An 18,599-nucleotide genomic window follows, 5' to 3' on the forward strand; every position below is an offset into this window, starting at 1 on the left:
TGATGGCTGTAAGAACCAAACAACGCAGAGTACAGCTCAATTTGAAAAGAAATTGTTTCCCACTAGTGTGTTTGGTATATATACTTGGTATAAGCATACCCCCACAACACTGAGACCAGAGCTCCCCATGACACATAGGAAGGAGGTCGTAGGACGCTGTTATGTGTGGCAGAGGCAACTCTTCCAGTAAGCTGGTCCTTTCAGACTGATGCAGATGAGGAGTGGGATTCTAGTCATACAACAGCTTTAGCTGGAAAAGCGCTTTAAAATCATCAAGTTCAACCACTAACCTCACACTGTCTAGCCCATCACTAAATCACGTCCGTAAGCGCTCCAGCTTTTTCCTCCCGCCCCGCCACGACCCACTCCATCGCCTCGGCGGCTCGCAGCTCTCTCCTTAACCCGGGGCGGCGGGGCTGCCTGTGGCCCGCCCTCGGCTGGGAGTGGCCAAAGGCCACTCGCTTTCCGCCTGGCTAAGGGAGGGGATCGGGATGTGGCGGCCTCAGCCTCGGGCGGGTGGTACCGACAGGCGGCGCCGCGGCGGCAGGGGGGAGGCGGCGAGCTCAGGTGAGCGGGGGGCGGGCGGCTGAGAGCCCCGCGGCTGCTGAGGGAGTGGGTGGCTTGGGCCGGCGGCGGGAGGAGGGGAGAGGGAGGGGGGGTAACGGCGTGTGCACGCCGTTACCCCCCCTCCCTCTCCCCTCCTCCCGCCGCCGGCCCTCCGGTGCACAGGGGCGCCGAGAGAAGCCCATGAAGGAGCAAGGGGGCGTGAGGGAGCGAGGCTAAGCCCGACCGGAGACGGGCCCGGCAGCGCTTCTCCTGGTTAAGGGGCGGGAGAGGGCTTTCAAGCGAGAAAGAGCCGGCAGCTCTTGAGTCGTGTTGAATACTGGGGGGGATTTAGTTTTAGGTTTGTGGTTTTGTTTTGGGTTTTTTTTAAGTAAAAAAAACCCCGGATCTTTCATTTCGCAGTCTGAAAGTTTTAAGGCGTTTAGTTTTAAAAGTCCTCAGTGATTTTTAGCGTTTGTTTCCCAATAAGCGCAATCTAAGAAACCGTGTAATGACATTGAAGCAGCGTCTGTATTATTTCTTTAACTGAAAAGAACCATTCATTTCCCTTCAGCCTGTCCAAAAGTGGCGATGTTGATACAAAAACATGCAATGTATTTGGTCTTTTAAAACGAACCAACTGCAAAGAGGGAAGTGGCAGTGCTCTTTAGAAAAGTCACCTATATAGCATCTTGAAACTCGTCTTATAGGAAGAAAAAGGAAACTGCCATCTTAATGGAGAACCTGTGTGTATATGCTGTTATGAGTAATTGAGCTTTATAAGAGTGTGAGCTCTAGTGTGGATGAGCTGCTCTCCTACTCTTCCTCTTTCTCCTCCCCTGTCAGTGGCATGAGCCATCAGCTGTCCGGAGCTAAAGGCATCCTGCCTTACCGACCCTGGTGCTGGCAAAATGCTGGAGCCATGGGGAAAATCTGCAAGAAAACCCCACTCATCCATTCCTAGGTGAGCTGGGGAAGAAAGGTGTGTTGCACACCAGGTGTGTCTGCTGCCGTTTGGGTTGTTTGATATACGCAGTTCTCTGAGCTCTGTTAGTCCAGCAAGACTTTCTGCAAACGCTTCAGTTGACCTTGCCAACGGTTTAATAGAAAACGGCTCATTCATGTTTTGGTAATCCACGCTAATCTTTGTGTACAAGTGCTTCAATAACTTTTTGCTGTGCTTCTGAGTGGTGTTTTAAGAGCTCTGTGGTGAAGTGCTCTTGTAATAAAGGCTTTTACAAAATATGCTGCAGAATAAATACCAGCAAGTGCTACTGGTAATTAAAAGTGAATGCGCATTTTCCAAGAGATGAATGAAGTGCAGAGAGGCATCTTCTCTGGTTTTGTCCTTTCATATTTTTTTCATTTACTTGATAATTTGCCATTGGCCTTACAGTAATGCATGAAAATGAGAGGACTTTATTAAACTTTTCTTGTTTAGATGCTAAAGTCTGTTTAGTTATACAGTATGTGTATTCTCTCATCTCATTGCTGAAGTTAAAGTTGTTGTGGTTCCTTCTAAGGAAGACATGGACAATATTTTCCAGGTGATGCTATAGTCCTTTTTTACTATTGATAAGGCTTTTAGGCACTTATGAAACTAAAAGTAGGGACTTTAAAATAAATATTAGATTTAAAAAGAAAAAGGCCGAGTTTAGAGGTTTGTGGTTACTTAAAATAATGTCGTCGTGATGGGTCGAGGGAATGTAAATGAGCCCCCAAATGCTTATGAACAGCGGTTTGTATGCTTAAGTATGCTTAAGACTATGTCTTTTTTTTTTCTTACTTTCCAATGGTTATACTATCAAAATTACCGATTTTCTGTGTACTTCTTTGGGACTGGGAAGTGAAAATAACATCTCATACACGGTCCTGATGATTATGGTGCAGCAGCACTCTAAAGGGTGATCAGAGCATATATTGTATTGCTGCTTGCTTCCTCTGTCTTTAAATTGTAGATAAATCAGTCTTTGTTCACTTCAGTAAAGGGAAGTCAGAAGTTTGGGCTTAAGCTGCTGCTGCTGAAATTGTACTGGGGTGAGCAAGAAAAGAGGATTTATTAGCACCAGGATAAACTAATTGTGATGAACAGGAAGACAGAAAGCACTGCAAACAATGTTTTGTACTCACAAACCAGAAAACCCTAAAGGTTAATTCTGACTTTGTTCACAAATTAGGCACACTCGGTTAGGCTTTTTTTGCTCACCGTAACTTGGGCCTCTGACAGCTACTGAACCACCTGACCTTTCAAATGAGATTTACTGGAGTGTGTAACAGCTCCTGAGTGCTCCTTGGGATTCAGGATTTTTGTTTGTTTGTTTCAGCACTGGGTTACCTCAAGCAAAACTTCTTTCTAATTGAATGGCAGACGGGCTGCAGCCTTTCCTGGTTTGGGCCATAATGTATACTCCTGTCGAAAGGGGTTTTCTTGACTCCTTTGGAGTATCAGCCTCAAAGGTGAACAGAAAGGAACCTGTGGAGTTGCCATAGTGATTTCCAAGTTCATCCTTGGCATCTTGTATCTTTTTTTCCAGAGGGCAGCCCTGTCATGCTGTGTCACTTAGATTAGGATTGAGCTCAGGATATGTTGTAATACTATTCAATGTTCTTGAAGGAGGACTGCTGCAAAGCCCTTATGTATTCAGTATGAATGTGCCCTTCATAGATCTGCAGTCACACCAGGGAAAACTTGGCCCTCTGGCACTGAACAAAGGTTACAGTGCCTATGTTAAGCATGGTAGTATCCTTATTTGGAGGCATTTACATAATTCTGCGTAACGTTAACTATTTTCTTTTTGCTTCTCTTTTAGCATATAAGCACAGATTCCATTAGCTGCTCACCTGAAAAATGCTTTTGGGGAGAAACACTTCTGTTATCTAGCTTCCTGGCTACTGCTGCAGTGGGAGCTGAGACCTGCTATTGACATACTTTGTTAAACATGAGTTTTCTGTAAGGAAATTGAATTAGCAGTTGTTGTGGAGTTACTTCCCTATTTACTGATGCTGAGAAAGTAAAGTGGCTTAATGACTAATCTGAAGTCTGCAGGCAGAGGGCTGAGATCATGTGCTTGCCTCAAGTAGGGTTTCTTTGTTCAGTGCGATTCCTTTGAGGCACACAGAATTGGGATTCTGCTTCCTCTTTGCACATTACTGTACAATGCCACTCTCTCTTTCAGATGTTCTTTCGTCTTACAGCCACACTTCCTTCTAGCACATCTCTTATTATCTCTGTATGATAAATTACTAATTGGGATCCTGCTGCCTAATGAATATGATCAGTGGCACTTTCTATTCTTTCTCACCCCCTCCTCCCTTTCCTTCCTCTCTTGCTGCCTTACAAATAGGTACGTTAGTTGTGTGACCCTGGTGTCAGAGTCAATTGTCTAGTTACTCCACTCTTTTTGCCTTCTGTCTGTGTGTTTATTTCTACCAACAAATGTAAAAAAAAAAAAAAAAGCTTAGATAGCTCCTTTCTTTTCAAAGGTGTGTGTGTTGCCTGTATTTATAGATCAGATCAAACAGCACCCAAGTCTGAACTGTAAGTGTAACAGTAATGTGCTAAACGGTGTATGTATGCTCAGGTGATAAAATCTCCTTGGAAAAGAGCTGCATGGGAGAAGTGGCAGCTTGAAACTAAGATCAGAAAGAATGTGATGTGTGTGAACTCCCTTGTCTCTGCAGTGATGGAAGAGTTGGTCGTTTGGAGGGATTTAGTGGGCTCTGGTTGAAAGGTTTCTTTTGCTGGGCTGAGAGGTCAGTGTGGCAGGAAACTGTTAACAGAGGAAAATCTCTTAGAGCAACCTCAAGGCAACCTGTGGAATGAAAAGTTAGGAGGTTGAACTGAGTAAGGCTGGCTTTGCTAAATTCTGCTTAATGATAATAATGGAAAGTTAGAACAAAATGAAAGTGACGAGCCTGTAGGTGATTAAGTTTGGTTATGGCTTCACAGCTTTGCTTGACTGAAGTAAGCAGAGTTGTTCCTGGCTCGGCTCATCTATCTGGTAGTACTTTGAGTTTAAATTGGCAGTCAGATTTTTGGGCTTGAAAAGTACATTTTAAGCCTTGAAAGAAACCGTTTTTGTGGCGTTTTTGTTTTGTTTTTGGAAAACTATAAAGTCTCCAGAGAGCTTGGGAAGAGGAACGAAAGTTGTTTCCTGCTGCTTTCTTGCAGTTTTAGTGGGATACTGAAAGTATTTATATCTTTAATGATATGGTGGTCAGCATCCTTTTCACTGACATATCAGCTTGGTTTTATGGATTATCGCTACTGCAGATATACTCACCACCACCATTCCAGGTGTCTGTATTACTTGTAAGGCCAAATGCTTATAACCATGGGCTTTTTTAATGGCTTTTTCTTGTAGGCTGGTTGTTCTCTTTTCCACTTGTATAAATGTTTTACTTCACGGAAACACCTTGAAGCTCCTAGGAAAGGATCACGTCTGAGCCTGCATCCAGCATAGTAAATCCAGGCAGCCTCAGCCCTGTAAAATATCTGACTCTTGTTGTGAGGGCTAAGCTGATAATATCAGGAAGGTCTTGTTCTCCCCTGTGTTGGAGAGCATGGCTTAGGGGACAAGACCTTTCCCTTCTCTCTTAGGGTTTTGGCCAGGCATGGTTACCAAGGCAGGGATGAGGTTGAATTTCATGTGCTGGGCTAAGGTCCAGGTGCTTCCTGTTGCTAATGGCCCATAGAGGCCAAGGTGATGGTGGGAATAGGCAGCACAGCTGTTTACTGGGCTGTGACTGTTCCCATGTATTGAGAAGTGCATTAACCTCTCAATATTTTCACTAATAGCTCAGGCTGCAATCAGTGGGAGCAGAGTGATGGACATGTTACATTGCCAGCTTTGTTCTTGAAGAGTGGTACGTACACCAATCTCAGGAGAGTGGGACAGACATCTGCTGAGTTTGGTGGTGTTTTACATTGCTCTAGCAAGATTTCCTTAATTTAAACATCTTTGTGGTTATTGTGTCCCCAGAGGGAGTGACACAGAAGGGATGCCAACAGCTGCACATCAACAGTGGTGGGGAGTTTCAAGGGCATGAGATGCTCTTGCACACCCTGAATGGTCCTGGGCTATGCTGTTGCTGCAGTGAGGCAGCACTGTTTTGGCAGGACACCATCCTGAAACTTTGCTCCTGCCCTGCCAGAGCCCTTGTTTAGGAGAACAGGACATTTTTATTTGCTTAAAGCAGTAAAAATCTTGAGGAGGCTCTTGTTAAAAATTGTGTGGGGAGGGCCTGATCACCGTTGCCTGCAGTGCAGCTCCAGGGCAGCCGATCCTCTGTGCATTTTGCTGCTGAATTAGTTGATAATCAACAGGTGTTGTATTTCCCCTTTCTCTGGGAAATGTGAATGTGGTCATGGTGAGACAGCTGCTGTAGTGTTCCTACACTTGTGGTCCGCCAGGGTCTTGTACAGACTTGGCCATGAGAAGAGCTGCTCCAGTCAGTGGTTCCCTCTGAGCAGTGCATCCGTGCTGGCCATCTGCTTCCTGTGAGAATGAAAACAGGAGGGCAAAATCCTGCTGTGTTGGGAGGGTCTCGGGTTGCTTTAAGGTAAGAAAAGACCAGTTCTCACTTATTCCTTTGTATGCAGTGAGCACTAGCAGTGGGATATTTGTTCTTTTAGCAGATAAAGGATTTTCTTTCTATGCTGCCAACTTTTGCTAACTATAGAATTTTCAATGGGATCATCTGCTCCAGGGCCAAGCTACAAAGTTTCATGTTTGCCAAGAAGGTATTCTCTGCTTGCTTTGAGTATAGTTATGATGCTTAACTTTTCAGAAATACATTTTTTTATTGTCTTTTTATGTATGAGGTAAGACTGGGAACTAATAGCCAGTGTTTTGGAAAGAACAATCTGTAGAACTTGGGTCCAGATCTTTCTATTGAATCTGGACACATATGCTTTTTATGGTACTAATTTCTGACCTGCAAGGTCTTAGTGAGGTTCTGTGTGCTCTTCCTAGGCAATAAGAGTGGCCTTTGAAAGTTTAAGTTGGCTGTGGTCTTAATTTTAAAAGTGTAGAGTTGCTGTCTTTATTCCAGATGTCTTCTTAGGAGCAACTGTTCTACATGTTAGCTATCTGAAAATGATCTCTAATGGCTTGATAATCATGGTGTAAAAAATGAAGGAAGTTTTTAAAAGGGAGATCACAATGCAAGGAGCTAAGTAGAGAATAGTAATAATAGTAGTAGTAATAAAAACCCAACCAGAGCAGCTAAACACAATGTGGAGGACAGCTTAAGGCTGTTTTAAGGAGTTCTGAGTAGCAGTCTGTGTATGTATTTTAAGCACCAGTATTGCAAACTAGTGGAAGAAGAAAGAGAGCAGGCCAGAAATCCTTCAAATTGTAAATAAAGCCAAGGAGAAGAGAAGCTACAGAAATGACTGTATTTGTATGCTCAGTTATACAGAACATACACAGCTGTGGCACAGCTATGGCTGCCTGATACAGCTGTGAGGCAGAGATTCAGGTTTGCCTTTTTCCATGCTTCTGTTATAATTAGACCTCATGGACTGGATAGGGTAGAGGCAGTATTCCCTGGCCAGAGGTAGTCTTCTTCCTCTGCCAGGAAGTTAGTGTGAAAGGCAGATTTTGTTACAGCTATTCAGAGGTGATGTTAGTTTTTTTTTTTTCTGGTGTGTATATAATACCTTTGGCACCATTTAAGGGATTATGTTTTTGAAAGGCAAGTATCTTCAAACAATTATAGTCTTGCAGATGGCTCTGCCTTGTCCTCCAATTGGCAAGCAGCCTAGGAAAAGGTATAAAAATAAATTTTAATATGGCAAACTGAATAATGCTGTGAGAGAAATGCTCTCCAATGTTTGCACAGCCAATAAAAAAAGCCTCAGTAATAAACATTTCATGAAATAACTACAGTAAATCAAAGTGACATTTAAGTGATGCTCACGAGCATCATTTAATCACCAGCTAACTACTACAGTTCTGTTGCTGCTGTGAAACAATATGAGTTCCTATGTTACTATGCCTTACTGCTTCTGTCTTGCTTAAGGCACTGACCATCACTGAAGCTTGTGATTTCCCAGCGTGTGTGTGGATGCTGGATGTTTAAATGCTGCTTGGGAACCTATTTATTTCACATGTTGAACTCCATTCTTTTTTTCTTTTGTTTCTTTTTTATAGAAAGTCAGCTGTTTCCTGCTTCCAGGGTGTGATGAAACTATTGTTTACTAACTTCCATATGACTCCTTTGCGGAGTTAAATTGGCATTGAGGTTCAAGCCCAGCCGGCAACAAAGCACCACTCTTGCTCACATAAGATAGCCAAGGCCCCAGTGAGATGGGAGGAGAAAAGATACCCAAGTGTCTTGTGGATTGAGACAAGGGCAGGGAGGACTTGTTCACCAGTTGTGGTTCTGGGCAAAACAGACTCGACTACCCAGCTTAGGGAAGAAAATAAGAACAGTTTAATCTACTACTAACTAGAAAAAGAAAGCAAAACCAGGGCGGGATGATGAGGAAAATGCAACCAAGACTTCAAGATCTCCTTCCCTCACCCCATCCCTTTTCCTGGGCTCAGCTACCTGCTTCCAACATCTCCACCTCCTCCCCCTCAGTGGTACAGGGAGGGCAGGGAATGGCGGTTGTGGTCAGTTCCTCACAGATGGTCTCTGCTGCTTCTTTCTCCTCAGAGGAGGAGGACTCTTCACATTCTTCTCCTGCTCCAACACAGGGTCCTTCCCATGGGATACAGTCCTTAATGAACCTTTCCGATGTGAGTCCTTCCCTGGGGCTGCAGCTCCTCACAGACTTCTCCAGTGTGGGTTCCTCCACAGCAGCAGAACTCCAGACATGTTCTGCTACAATGCTGATGTCCCCTAGAGTCATGGTCCAGTCACTCGTGCCGTGAGGTCCTATGTGAGCTGCCAATAAATCTCAGCTCCACTGTTGCCCTCCATGGGTTGCTGGGGGACAGCTGCCATCTCACCACTGGGTGCAGAGAGGTCTCTGGTCTAGCACACCTCCTCCTCTCTTCCATCACTGACCTTGGGGTCCACACAGTGGCTTCTGTCTCGTCCAGCTCCTTCCACCACCTCTCAGAAAAGGCCTCTGGCTTTTTCTAAAAAAGTGATGGCAGAAGTTCCCAGTTGGCTCAGCCGTAGAGATGGGTTTGACTTAGAGCTGGAGGAAGCTTAGAAAAAACTTACTCATTACAGCCCATTCCCTGTTACCAGGAGCAGCTCCATACAAATCCATGAATGTCAGATACACTGCTTTCTTGCAAGGCTGGATGCATCTTCAGAGATGTAACTGTTGACCTTTTTTGGTGTGCATAGGTAACTAATGGGATGCTGCAAATCTTGAGATATACCTGTAAGCTTTAAATGCGTGATAGGATAGTTCAAGTTGGAGGGCACGTCAGGAGGTCTCTGGTCCAACTCCCTCCTCAAAGCAGAGCTAATGTGTCAGTTTGCTCAGGGCTTTATCCTCTTGGGTCTTGAAAATCTTCAAGGACTGCACAATCTCTCTGGCCAGCATGCTCCACTGCTTGGCTGCCCTTGTTGTGAAAAGATTTTTCCTTTGTGTCTGGCCTGAACCTCTTGTTTTAAGTTAGACCTATCTTTTTCTTGTCCTGCTCCTGTACACTGCTGTGTATAGGTTGCTGTTATCCTCACTATTTTTATGTAGCATCTTGGGAATGTTGTTGCATCTTTTAAAGTTTTAGAGTAGCACACTTGGCATTCTTGATTTACTTTCCTTCCTGTAGCATAAAATAGCATTGTGTTTGCTGAAATTTATTGTTGCTGCAAATATGTCTTTAAACCCAAAGAGGGCATTCTAGCCTTAAAGATGTCATTGGTTCTGCCTTCCTGGTTTTCTGAGGCAGAAGAGTCCTGGCTTCTGACTAAGATGTTAATGTAATTTAAGACACTTCATATGTTTTTGTTCAGTAAAGCACTCTGACATTTGTATGACATTGTATAGAAATGAAAATCCACGTGTCTTCTCAGTATCTCCCTCAGTTTTGTTGGCACCTCTCTGTTATTGCAAGGCTATTCATGCAAGAATTTCTTACTGAGGGCTGGAAGGATAGGATGCTTTTTTTAAGCTGTGAAGCTTTTGCAAGTCCCTTCAAATACTGTGAATTTTCCTTTTCCACCTAGGCAGGAGATGATTTAGAAGGCTTCAGTCTTAAAGGCAGCACTGTTTTGCTGGGGAATTATAGGAGCCCGTCAATGAAAAACCTCTGTCTGTGGACTATCCTAGTGGACCTACTTGACATGCATGTTTTATAAATATACTTTCCTTTATGAGGTCTGTGGAGTAGCATAAACTTGTTCAGATTTGGAGCACAAAAATGTAGGCAGGTGCAAGTCATATTAGAGGTAAGTTAAGCAGTCATCTAAATATAATATTTGTATTTTCTTCAAAGTTCTGGAGCAAATGTAAATTAAACATGAAGTTTCAGATGAAACTTCACTGTACAGAATCCCACATGGAATAGCTTTACCGCAGGATCTACCTCAGGGATATTCCGACTCCAAGGTTTGATAGTGTTTTGAGATTATGAAGATAAAATTACATCTAAATACTGCTTTTAAAATCTCTTTTCAATGAAAACAGTCGTTCTAAAAGTACAAAGTGAAAATGCGTATTTTCCTTGCTGCCTTTCAGGAGTTCTGTCGTGGACATGCTTTGGGACTCAGGTGAGTTGTATAGCTTCTCACACAGTCTGCTTTAACCACAATCTAATGCATCAGATTGCTGCTGTACCTGAGAACTGATGAGATCAAATCTCTCCAAAAACATGTTGCTTTCCTTGGAAGGAAGCGGCAGCACTTCTGTCCGTTACTTTTAATAATACTACTTATCAAGAGTACTGTGTGTAAGCCTGAAAGAAGCAGGGGAAGAAATATGGGAAGTAACAAGTTAATGGTCTGTCTTTATTCTGGAACACAATTTGAATGACACTCGAAAGTTTTCCTTTGCCAGGTTTTTTGTTACGGAAGCAGATCTTTTCAGGTGTATGTGTTTTAATACCATATGGTACACTCTGCACCTTTTTAAAAAATCCATTTAAAATACAAAGCTGAATCCAGAATACTGGCTTATTCAAGACAATCTTCTTTCAATGAAGAGAGTATTTTTGAAAGGTCAGTCTGTTTTTTGCATTTACTTCTCATTATTTTTTAAATTCAGAGTATTTTGCTTAAGTCTTTGTTTCATTACAATTATCACACAAAGTCCTTGGCACTCGAACAACTACAAGCTCTGTCATGTAAGGGTACAATTTCTTTGAAGATTAATACTGTGCTTTAATTTACTTGGGTAGTAAGCAGGCAGGTGAGGTTCAACGAAGGGTGGCAGATCCTATAGCCTTGTATTTAGGTAGGAATACTTAAGTGAATTACAAATAGTGTGTGACAGAAATAAGTTAAAAATCCCTCTGGCAAAAATCTGAGCATCGTAGGCATATGTTAATAAGCATAACCTGTAATATTAGCTAAAATATGTTAGTCCAGAGAGACTTGTTACAGTAAATTATGGCAGGTAATTGTCCCGATTTCTTAGACGTGAATAGCAGTGATCTGCAGACACTGGAAAGGACCTCTAACAAGAGTGTTTTCTTTGGGATGATCTCAAATGGACACAGTACACCCTTTATAGTGGGGTTTGGTTTAGATGCTCATACAAATTATGTGTGCCTGTGAAAGAGGTAACAGGAGCCCTGACAACTTGGTGATGTCCTGGTAGGCAAAAGGGATAGCTCCTCCATACGTGCTTCTTCACCTCGATTGGTTCCCAACCAACACAAAATTTCCAAAATGACAGTGATTGGTCAAAAAAAGATATCAGTCTCATTGTTTTAGTAACAACTAAGGTAATAGCCAAGGTAATGGAACAAATACATTCACCAGGGTCTCTTAGCTAAGGTAACAGGTCCCTATCAGGTGTGGTATGTAACTCTTGCAGTTTGATCCTTATGTGATTCAAATGAATACTTGCTTAATCAATAGGTGTTTGAGTTATTTGCAAGTGCTTAGCTAATTGATTGAACTATTACTAGGTGATTAACAAGTGCTTAACAAGTGCTTGACTTGTTATTGTGATAATAAGTTGTTGACTAAAATAATTGTGTATCTGCAGCAAGCCTGTGTTCTGGCTGCTGCTTGACTGTATCCTCTGATCTTTGTCTGCTAAAAGCCTTGGCATGACTGTGTGAAGACTGAGCTTTGGTCCTGTTGAGTCTCTGTTCATGGTGCAAGGTGCATGGGATAACTCTCAGCTCCTGCCTTAGAGCTGAGTAGCCAGGCACTCAGATCTCATGTGCGTTGTCGTTCTGGGCCAGAAGCAGTGTGGAAATAGCACTATTGGCCTCTAATGCTAGGGCTCTTACCTGGGCAGGTATGGACTGCTGGCTGTGTAGCGCTGGTGGACACCTTCTTTGAGCATGCTCCAGCCCTTGAGCTCTTCTCACCCTCTGTATGAATTGCTATTCTTTCTCTGTGCTAGCACATCTGCTAAATTCTGTAATTTAATGCAGTTACCCTCTAGAGATAAACTATTTTTTTTTTTTCCTGGAATGTTAAGAGTTTGTTGTTGTGGTTCGGGTTTTCTTTTTATTTGTTTTGTTAGATACCTAACTTGCTTTAGGCAGAGTGACTTGTATCTCACTTTATTTAGAAGGAGCTGTGATTTCTGCTAGAAATGTCCTAACCCGTGGTTAGTATTCTGCCACAGTTTCAGCAATATCTGCTATAGTACGTCTTCCATACCTTGTTCATAAGATTCACCTGAACCACATACTTTTCTCCTCTGTGCTGGTGGAAAAGGGTATGGCTGATGTGTTCACTTCAGTATTCTCAAGTCAAATAAAAGAAGCTTCCAATTTCTGGGTTTTTTTCTGCCTACAGCCTTGGGTAAGGGTTGTGAAGGTTGAGTTGTGGTCTCACGGAAGACTTCAAAAGGGCTACCATGTTCATCTTTCTTGCTTACCAGTGTAGATGTCTAAGTGAACTGCCCTTGGCTTGCTGGAGCACAAGAGATGCCTCCTCAAAGACTGTAACATCTACAGACTGATGATGCTGAGTAATCTGCTGACTTCTAGCAAGGATGTGCATTAACTGTGTAGCTGTTGAGGGTAGGAAAGCAGCACTGCAGCCTGTGTCTCATGGGTTCAGCTGAGGATCTTCCTCTCACCACTCAGAGTGGCAATTTGTTGTCAGCCAGCAAAAGCACAATCCACACAGTCCCTGTGTCAAAGATCAGAGAATGCCCCAGTACAGAGAGTTTGTGGGAGCATCAAGAGTTGCAAGGGTTTGTGCAAAGCCCCGAGACTTCCTTTCTGGCAGAGCAGGTTGAGGGATGAGCTCTGCTTACCTGCCAGCCTCCATGCTGCAGGTGCAACTCCTTACCCCACGCGTTGCTGTAACTGCAGTCTGTGTACATGCCTGGCTCTTGCAGTAGCTTGTATTTAAGTTGTATCCTGAAGTGCCATGCTTTCTGTGGGAAGTTACTGCTCAGCTTTCCTCATGTCTGGAGCTGCATTCTCTCTCCATTGTTTTCTAGACAGCACTGACATTGTGTCCTGACAACCTGACTGGGGCTGTAAGGTAAAATTCCTTCAGTAGGCAAAGGAGGAGCATTTGTCCTGGGACTTTACTATTAAATTATAAAGCTAAAAGCATTCTGACTCCTCACCCTTGGCAATATAGGAGCTGCCACATTGTTTTATTTTCATTATATGTGATCACTACTGAACTGTTAAGAGAAAATTACTTTCTATTTCAGTAAACTCAATTCTGGTTTCAGACTGACTGTGCATCAGATGCTTAATTTGGAACCCACTCTCTTGGTGAAATTAAAAATTCAAATCTCCAAGCTGGAGCACTCAAACTGTGCTTGAATTAGAAATTGACTGCTGTCAATGTGCTCTCACACTTCACTCTCTTTTTATTCCTCCATCCACCTCCCCCCCCACTGATGAGTTTTATATTAAACCCTTGCTGTAGATGATCTGACTGAGCAGAAGTAGTGGGAATCCACGCTGTCACTCTGTAGACAGAGTGATGAAAGAGAAGTGTGGTGTGTTAAATAGACCATTTTTGAAAAGGACTGCTGTGTACTAATTTCATAGTTATATGCATGTTTGGTGAAATACTTTTATGGGGTATATCTGCGAACCCATTAAGTGTTATTTGCAAATGAATTTAGGATCCAACCAAACTTCACAGTTTCTATGCGAAATCTCTCCCCTATTTCTGTGTAATATGTAAAGCTGTTTTCAGATCTTGACTTAAAGAACCAGAGCATTCTCTTCACTTGAGACAGTTACATGGACTGCCTCTACAGACTTTTGGACTGAAACTGGGAACAAAAGATCTTTCCCCCAGGAAGAAAACCAACAAACTTTAAAAATCCCAAACTCCTGAAATAAATTTTGCCTCTCTTGTGAATGTTCTTTGTAGGCTTGTAACTTGTGTATCCTTCTGCCTCTTTGGAAAGTGGATGTATTTGTCTCAGTTATTTAACTACTAATTAAAAATATTTATATTCATAGATTGAAAACAAGTTGGGATGGATGTTTGTGGGGAAGTTAAGTGTCTTCTGTTATTGAGTGTGCTGAAGACACCTAGTGCTGGTACTGGCTTGTTTTCCAAGTCCTGGTTTTTCTCCCCCAGGATGTTTCATTGTCCTTCAGAGGGATCCATGGGATGGATTGCAGATCTGAGTCTAGGGTAAGTGATGACCAGGGAGCCTGAAAGGTCACTTACCTTAGGCAGCTGAATATATGAGTTTGGCAGTTCCAGTTAGCCTAGGCTGATAGTAATGGTTTGGGTGAAATGTATGAGTGACCTGTATAAAGAGGTTTGGAGACTCATTGGCTTGGGGCTCATCAACCAGAGATAAATTTTGAATGTGAGATCTAGCAACAGCCAGAAAATGAGATGTCCGAGAAGTGTCTGTAACAGGGTTATGCTGAAATATATCACAAAGGTCTTGGGCTTACCTGGCTTTTTTTGTCTTGGGGCTTCTGTAGTAGCTGACTGCACAAAAACAAAAATGAAAGGAGCAGTAATATATACTTTTTTTTTTTTTACAGTATCATACTGTGTAAATAGTTCTGCTTTATTGAGACAGCACAGAGTCACCTGGCTGTTCTAGAGTGAATTTAGCCACTTGCTTTTGCAGCCAACAAAATGAGTTTCCTTGTAACACTGGAAAAGTTGTGTGGGGTAACTTTCATTCAACTTGGAGGAATGCAATTTTCTATAATAGCCAAACCTTGGATCTCAGGTTGCCAGCTGTAGGGCATCGATTAGTTACCAAATAGGCCTTCACAATGCAACTGCATGTTCTCCCATGCAGGACACTTATTATATTTTTAAATTTGAGGAGATCAGAAAGGCATATTTCTGTTCTTACTTTAGAGAGCGGTGCCACAGTTTCATCAATTGGCTTAAAATGTGTCACAGGGAGGTGTTAAGTGGCTCAAACATAACAACTCAATGACATGTGCACTGTGGGAGTATGTCAATAAAAATAGGATTATTTCAATGCTGGCTGAGGAAGACCACTCTGACTTTTAAAATGCACAACTCTTTTTTTCTTTTTTTTTTTTTTTAAAGAAGAATAGAAAATAACATGCATGTAATGACTTCAGAGAATACTTTATACGTCATGTCTTGGAAATTTAACAGCTGAATAACTGAACTCAGCCTGTGACCTTAGAAATCACAGGAACTGTTGGTGAGGAAATTATTGGTATCAAATATAATGTAACACTGATCTTCCATAGACACACTTTATAAAATCCTGGCTAAATCAAAGTACAGTAAAGATTTAATAAGTAAGATGAAAAAGCTGAGACCTTTGCATTTTAAAAGTTATAAAAATCTTTATTTAAAAGTAAATTTCTTTCAAAGCTTACTTCTGCAAAGAGATGATGCTAGTTTGGTTTAACATAGGCTTTGACATCAGTGCCATCTTATCCTGAATATTTAGTGTTATCTTTGGAATTCAGAAAATGAGTCAAAATATAACTGATTAGGAACCTACAACATTTAAATGTACTTTTATGACATGAACTGAACACTGGTGGTTGTTGTCTGGTCAGATTGAGTAATCCTTGAGAGTGGTTCGTTTTTGTTGATGATAGGTTAAACATTTGTGTGTCTCTGAAAATAATACATATTTTTATATTGCTTTGTGTTTTAATGTAGCTGTTTATATGCTTGAGGGGAAGAAAGCTTTTCAGAAAAACCTCAACAGGGTAGAGTTTTGAGACCGACTGTATGAGGTTTAACAAGGCCAAGTGCCGGATCCTGCACTTGAGCCGCAACAATCCCAGGCAACGCTACAGGCTTGGGGCAGAGTGACTGGAAAACTGTCTGGCAGAAAAAGACCTGGGGATGTTAATCTACAGTGGCTGAACATGAGCCAGTAGTGTGGCCAAGAGGGCCAATGACAGCCTGGCTTGTATCAGAAATAGTGTGGCCAGCAGGACCAGGGCAGTGATTGTCCACCTGTACTCAGTGCTGATGAGGCCACACCTTGAGTACTGTGTTCAGTTGTGGCTCCTCACTTCAAGAGACACTGAGGTGCTGGAGTGTGTTGAAAGACGGGCAGCAAAGCTGGTGAAGAATCTGGAGTACAAGGCTGAGGGAACTGGGAGTGTTTAGATTGCAGAAGAGGAGGCTGAAGGGAGACATGATCACTCTCTACAACTCAAGGTGGGAGTTGGTCTCTTCTCCCATGTAACAAGCGATAAGACAAGAAGAAATGGCCTCAAGTTGTATGAGAGGAGGTTTAGATTGGACATTAGAAGGAACTTTTTCACTGGGAAGGTTGTTAAGAACTGGAACAAGCTGCCCAGGGAGATGGTGGAGCCCCCATCCCTGGAGATATTAAAAAGATGCATAGCTGAGGTACCGAGGGACATGGTTTAGTGTTGGGCTTGGTAGTGTTAGATGAGTGGTTGGACTTGATGATGTTAAAGCTTTTTTCCAACCAAAATGATTCTATGATTCCAAGCCGTACTACAGAAATTGCTTGGGGAAAAAATTAAGGCTTGTCTTTTTTTTTTTAACAAGATAGTAGAATTGATTCAGTGTAGTTTCTCTATCTGATGTGCAGACTAAGCAATCTATGATTGGAAGACTATGCAGAAAAACGAAGTATTCGTGACTGAATTTCAGATACGTGATGGTAACTGAAATGATTCTAATCTTCAGAGAATGGACCATGGCAGAAGGGTAAACAATGTGCAGACATTTTACCCCAAGCTGTAGTAACATCCTGGCTGGATTTTGTGATGATTGAGGGCACTGTGACTGTTCTCTGCTTGGAGCTAGTGATCAGGCTGCAGCTGCCTCTTTCTTCCCTTATATTTTGGGGAAAGTGTGTTTGTGTTGAGGTGTTGGTGCCAGCTCTGTGTCCATCCACTCCTCTGCCTTGCGCTCAAGTGCAGCTACACTGGGGCTAAGGACCTGAAGCCCTCTTCTTGCAGCATCCTTTGAATGGCTTGTGGCTTGGACTATAGTCTTGACTGTCTTGATTCAGGCAGTGGTCCTGCTCTGGTAGCCAGGTGAGGGATTTCTGCTGCTGGACTTGTTGAGGAGGCAGACTTGGAATCCATCAGGGAGCTAAATGGCAAATCTACCTAGAGGGTTACCTGCAGACATTGGGAACAGCGCTGAGGTGCTTGGGTTTTGTGTGGAGTAGTTCAGGATGCTGGAATTGTACCACTTTGGCTCCAATAATTTTTAGAACTGCATCCAGTTCACTTGGTGCAATTTAAACCTTACTTCAAACACTTTGGCCAATTTAAACCTTACTTATATTAGCTTAGTTTAAATTTGTTGTTCAAAGAGAGCTGTGATTGTCTGTCTGCTTTGTAAATTCATAGTGATTTAGTGAGATCAATTTTAAACTGATTTTAATTAAACCAAAGAACCTTTACCATTTTTACAGATGAGGCCTCATACTCACCTTTGTAAATGTTGATAAAGTATATCCAGCCTTAGAATGACTTTTTTTTTTCTGCATGACCAGTTCCTTCAGCTGAAGGCAAATTTAGGCTATTATTTTGTACATAAACTAAAAGAATTAAATGCTAAAGAACATTTTGTTCAGTTTTTATTCCCTTACTCCAAGAGCAGTTCCTATTTGTTAAGATTTCTATTAAATTACTCCCAGTACAGCATTTCACTGTCTTTTTATAGTAGACAGGCTGATGGACTCTGTGACCTTTTTTATTTCTGTGATGCTTTTTCCTCTGACAAAAGAGAATGTAAGAGACAGCTGGGGTATTCTAATTTATGGTGATAGGGAGCAGAATACAGAAGCTTAAATTCAGTCCCGTGGTGAGATGTGCCACAATTCTAGTATGCGGAAAATGTATAAATTGCTTTTGTTGAAGGTTATTTGGAGTGTAATGAATGTTGGGAAAAGTCTCCTGGGATGTTTTGGGTCTAATGCTTAAATTTTTGTGTAGGATCTCATTGTTGTGAGGTGTGTATGAGACCCATGTTAGGAGCTGCTGAGGAGTTTAGATGATGTGCGCATCCGTCAATGTAAAAAGTGAGGAAAAGATGTGATTAGAGATGAATATTAAAAATATTGCATGTAAAAAGAGTATCTGAAACTTGGGCTTTTGAAGAAGCTTTATGTGGATGATGAGAATATTTATTTCTAACACCTAAGACTAGAGCAATTGATTCTGTTTCAGTTAGTAGAGGGCAGCTAATCAGGACCATAATTCAGCTAGTCACTAGATCCCTTTGAAGGGTCATTCTAGCAAACAGGTCCAGTCAATATGTTTTTGTCTTGCAAAATGGGTGATGGTGCAGAGCTTGTATTCCCATCAGTTATGTGCAGGACAGACTAGTAATAAATCCATAAGAAACTGAAAGTAGTAACTACAGAATCTTTCACTCATAACTTTTTAAATAGAAATGTACAGAAAACAAAAGATACTACGTTCTGATCGCCTGCTTTTAATGTTTGTTGTATTTATCATCTTGATTTTTTCTATTCAGCAAATGTATCTCCATCTATGTTGACTGAGGAAACTGAGATA

General features: G+C 42.1%; 1 protein-coding gene across 1 annotated transcript in view; it reads left to right on the forward strand.

Moving 5' to 3' along the window:
- Positions 1–493: 493 nt before the first annotated feature.
- The window catches only part of DISC1 (DISC1 scaffold protein), a 211,701-nt gene continuing 193,595 nt past the window's right edge, over positions 494–18,599 (forward strand). The window contains exon 1 of the mRNA XM_061990989.1: positions 494–567. The gene's annotated coding sequence lies outside the window, so the exon portion shown is untranslated. The remainder of the gene's footprint in view (positions 568–18,599) is intronic.

Source organism: Colius striatus, chromosome 2, assembly GCF_028858725.1.
Source record: "Colius striatus isolate bColStr4 chromosome 2, bColStr4.1.hap1, whole genome shotgun sequence".
Lineage (NCBI taxonomy): Eukaryota > Metazoa > Chordata > Aves > Coliiformes > Coliidae > Colius > Colius striatus.